This window comes from Salvelinus fontinalis, chromosome 5 (assembly GCF_029448725.1).
Source record: "Salvelinus fontinalis isolate EN_2023a chromosome 5, ASM2944872v1, whole genome shotgun sequence".
Lineage (NCBI taxonomy): Eukaryota > Metazoa > Chordata > Actinopteri > Salmoniformes > Salmonidae > Salvelinus > Salvelinus fontinalis.
The window spans coordinates 49,356,680-49,361,789 of record NC_074669.1 but is presented as its reverse complement, the minus strand read 5'-3'; the positions used below and the strand labels follow the sequence as shown (position 1 = coordinate 49,361,789).

Below are 5,110 nucleotides of genomic sequence, written 5' to 3'. Positions count from 1 at the left end.
AACTTCACACTTTGAGTGATTACTTTATACCATAATATCATTCATCCTGTTTGTGTGTGCAGGTGTCTGAGAAACATGATCGAGAGGAGCGCTCAGCTAGCGATGAAGTGCAGTAATATTTAGTACTATCTATTGGTATCTATTAGGTATACTGTCTATTAGAGTACTATAGTATGGTCTACTATTTGAATATGATTACTAGTTTTTTTGAGTTTAGAACAATCTCTCTCTCTTCTCTCTCTCTCTCTGTCTCTCTCTCTCTTTCTCTCTCTCTCTCTCTCCACAGAAGTTCAGGGGTTATGGGCGTGGTTTGGGAGGGTTTTACCCCGATCAGCAGCCTCAGTACCCATCCTACTTCCCTTATGCGCAGCCTTCTCAAGGTAACTCTGGCTTGATGGCCCTCCTGCCATTCCTATTGGCCAGCCTCGCCTCTGCTCCTGCCGCAACTCCTGCTGCAGCTCCAGCCCCAGCAGCGGGTGGAAAATGAGACGGGTGTCGATAGAGGAAGGAAAAAAAAAAAACTTGTTTACATCATCTATGTTGACATTAGCTGCTGTTCAGAGCTGATTATTCTATCATTAATAAATGAAATAAGTTAAGATCTGTCATTGTGTATGTCTTTGTCTGTTGTGTTCTGTTTGTTTGACAACTTATTTCAGATCCTTTCAAAACAAGTGTGAAACCTCTCTGACATAAGGTGGAGGACTCTACAAGTCCTAAAACAATTGTAAAAAGGAAGCATGAAATCAACAAAACTTCTGAATTCATAATCAGTTCCAGAGAATTTGTTGTTTCCAAAAAGAGGTCAAGACCCACTACCAGTTCTTCATGGGTTGCAGATAACCAAATACTCTCCATGGCCCAAAGGACACCTGCTCATCGAACATCTCATTCCAATATCATGGGCATAAATATGGATTGGTCCCCCCTTTGCCGCTATAATAGCCTCCAGCTTTCTTCTAGATGTTGGAGCATTGCTGCGGGGACTGGCTTCCATTCAGTCACAAGATCCTTATTGAGGTTGGGCACTGACTTTGGGCGATTAGGCCTGGCTCGCAGTTGGCGTGAAAAACAGCAAAGACCATTATTCCTCAACCACCAAACTTTAAAGTTGACACTTTGCATTGGGGCAGGTAGCGTTCTTGTGGCATCTGCCAAATCCATATTAATCCGTCAGACTGCCAGATGATGAAGCGTGATTCATCACTGTGGAGAAAGCGTTTCCTCTTCTCCAGAGTCCAATAGACATGAGCTTTACACCACTCAAGCCGATGCTTGGCATTGCGCAAGGTGATCTCAGGCTTGTGTGCGGCTGTTTGGCCACGGAAACCCATTTAATTTAGCTCCTGACTAACAGTTATTTTGCTGACATTGCTCCCAGAGGCAGTTTGGAATTAGTTTGTGAGTGTTGCAACCGAGGAGAGATGATTTTTTACATGCTACGCTTCAGCGCTCGGCCATCCCATTCTGTGAGCTTCCCTGGCCTACCACTTCGGGGCTGAGCCAGTGTTGCTCCTAGATGTTTCCACTTCACAAAAACAGCACTTACAGTTGACCGTGGCAGCTCTAGCAGGGAATACATTTGACTAACTGACTCGTTGAAAAGGTAGCACCTTACGGTGGTGCCACGTTGAAAGTCACTTCAGTACGGGCCAATCTACTGCCAATGTTTGTCTTTGTAGATTGCATGGCTGTGTGCTCAATTGTATACACCTGTCTGCAACTTGTGTGGCTTAAATAGCCAAATTCACTTATTTGAATGGGTGTCCACATAGTGCATGTTTTTTATTGGTGGCTAAAAACTTGACCATTTTGAAAGACACTTTGAAAATGTGTTGCAACATTAAACGTTTGTGAACCTCAACTCTTTAACTTCAGTATGAAGTCAGTGTCACGACATCCACCGAAGTCGTTTCCTCTCCTTGTTCGGGCGGTGTTCGGCGGTCGGCGTCACCGGTCTTCTAGCCATTGTCGATCCAATTTTCATTTTCCATTTGTTTTGTCTTGATTTCCTACACACCTGGTTTCCATTTCCTTCATTAATTGTTGTGTATTTAAACCTCTGTTCCCTCCATGCCTTTGTGTGGAATTGTTTGTTGTAAGTGCTTGTGCACATGTTTACTGGTGCGCGTTGGGTTTTTGTACCCATATTCTGTTGTATTTTTATGCCGTTGGGTTTTGGATTAAACTGCTCCGGCTACTACCTAGTTCTGCTCTCCTGTGTCTGACTTCCCTTCCACCAGTTACGCACCCCTTTACAGTCAGGCACTCGATATATATTTCCATAGCTCTGAGTCAGTATCAATACTTAATAGTATTATCCTGCTTAATTGTTCTAACAATTTATCAAACTTGTTTGCATGCTTTCTGTCAGTTGCATTAAACATTTGGACCACTTTGTGAGGGAGACACTTATTTGCTGGTCTGTAACCCACTGTCCCTACCCAGTCAGAGGTCCAATGGAAACTCACGGAGGGTTACACACAGAGAATGTTATTGCCATAAATGTAGATGTGGAATAAATATTGTTCTGGAATTAACAGCAGATGGGAAACAATGATACAGTAGGCCTATACTGACATTTTCAGTTAGCACATTTGATTAATAGAATTGGCAAGAGGCTAATTTGTTTGCCTGTTTTGCAATGCCCAATGTTACATGGAACACCCAGACAACATCCTTCATTGCAACACATGTAGGCTTCATTCGGGCTTTGTGATAGGCTGAGAAACACCATATATTGTCTGTGTATTGATGAGTGTGCTAGTACTTACAGAGGCACCGAGAAGGCTTTTAACCCTGAGATACGTTAAGGTATGGTTATACTAATAATTCAAATTCTTTGTTCAGAGTGAAATCATTCTTAGACACTCATTAACTGTGTAGTAGATTATACATACAATATAATATGTAACTTGTTGGCAATAGAGGGATTAATAAAATGATGCCGTTTATGTTTATACTGTACTCTATTTAGATGAAGACTTTCAGCATGAAGATTGTTGTTCTACTTGGATTTGTGATGCTTCTCTCTGTTGCTTTGGTAAGCCATGCATATATTATGTACATGAAATGCTGGTGCAAATGTCATGTTAGACTTAGAAAAATCTTAAATTTAGTATTTTTACATCCATATGTATATTAATTCATTGTCTTTTTGTTTGCTTTTGAAGGCTGAGCGTGATGAGCATGGCCATCAGCATATCATTGAGAAGCGCTCGTCAAGTGAAGAGGTGAGTTGTAGAAATTATACATATTTTTTGAAGGAGTATTTTTGCTTAATTTGGGGACAGAGACGTTGAGAGAAAGACAGGAAAGGCAAAGCTTGTGCCAGAAGGGTGTGGGCCGCATTCAAACTGAAGCTGACCATATTATACAATGCCTTCAAAAGACATTCAAACCCCTCGACGTTTTCTACATTTTGTTGAGTTACAAGGTGGGATTAAAACGATCTACAGAAAATACTCTGTAGAAAAGTGGAAGAAAAATATCAACATTTGTAAAGAAAATATGAAAAATAGAACACGAATATAGTACATATATACATATAGTATCAGCATCTACATGGCCCTTGCTCTATACAGTTATTGAATAAAAATGAGTTACTGCTAAAATAAACTATGTACAGTTATTGTGTACGGTGTACACAATTGAGACTCCCGTGACTACATTAGTTTTGATTATCCTTCTTTTTCCCTCCTTCTTCTAGCGTGGCCGTGGCCGTGGACCTGGCCGTGGCTTTCCAAACTTTCTCCAGCAGTACAACTACCTTCTGCTTCTGCAAAGACTTGGTCTTGTCCCAGCCCCTGCAGCCCCGGCCCCTGCAGCACCGGCCCCAGCCCCAGCTCCAGCTCCAGCCCCAGCTCCAGCCCCAGCTCCAGTTCCAGCTCCAGCTGGTCGCTGAGAAAGGACATGATTCAGAAACTTCAACTCAACAAGAGCAAGCTATGGTTGATGAAATGACCAGAACATTAACTGACACTAAGTACTGTAATAGCTGTTTTCCATATTTTGCTTGAATTTCCCTTTAATGTACTTGCTGTATGTCTGTCTGCAATGCAATAAAGAGTATTTGAAATGGCATATGTCCCCTCCTGCACACTTTCTTTTGCCTGAGAAATTAGATTTTGAATTCAAACATATGTTCACAGTTTGTGCATTTGTTAGTCAGAGTTAGTCAAATCTGAGGATTAGCATCTTGTTTTGTCGGTTGACATTTCTTGATATATTTAGTGAGGCTATATTGGTTGTGAACAATATTTGAGTTATGTTTTAAACAATTAAACATGTTTTAAATTGTATTCACATTATGAGTAAAGTAGGTTAAAAGAAGTCAAGTAGCCAAATTCAATGGTCAAACATTTAAATCTTTCGATGGTTGAAATCATTGAAAGCCTTGACATAATACAGTATAATTATTACATACATTAAATCATTCAACCTATTCCCACTCCACTGCTTATTTTACCAGGCTGCTTACGATGAGCAAGTAAATAAGTCACTGGGTTACAGTTACTGTACCTGGATACAGTACATTATCCAGGTACAGTAACTGATACAGTCAAGTACATATTCTACCCACCACTGCGACCTGTATGCTCTCGTTGGCTGGCCCTCGCTTCATATTCGTTGCCAAACCCACTGGCTCCAAGTCATCTATAAGTCTCTGCTAGGTAAAGCCCCGCCTTATCACAGCTCACTGGTCACCATGGCAGTACCCACCCGTAGCACGCGCTCCAGCAGGTATATTTCACTTGTCACCCCCAAAGCCAATTCCTCCTTTGGCCGCCTTTCCTTCCAGTTCTCTCCTGCCAATGATTGGAAAAAATTGCAAAAATCACTGAAGCTGGAGACTCATATCTCACTCTCTAACTTTAAGCACCAGCTGTCAGAGCAGCTCACAGATCACTGCACCTGTACACAGTCCATCTGTAGATTTCCCATCCAACTGCCTCATCCCCATACTGTTATATATTGTTTTGCTCCTTTGCACCACCGTATCTCTACTTGCACATTCATCTTCTGCACATCTATCACCAGTGTTTTTTGCTAAATTGTAATTATTTGTACAATCTATCACTCCCTCATCTTACCTCATTTGCACACACTG

General features: G+C 41.5%; 1 long non-coding RNA gene across 1 annotated transcript; it reads left to right on the top strand.

Annotated features, from left to right (window-relative positions):
- Positions 1-2,744: 2,744 nt before the first annotated feature.
- Positions 2,745-3,233, top strand: LOC129855774 (uncharacterized). Its single transcript, XR_008759559.1, has 3 exons — positions 2,745-2,814; positions 2,978-3,043; positions 3,174-3,233. It is a non-coding gene; the product is annotated as an uncharacterized LOC129855774 (long non-coding RNA).
- Positions 3,234-5,110: the final 1,877 nt, after the last annotated feature.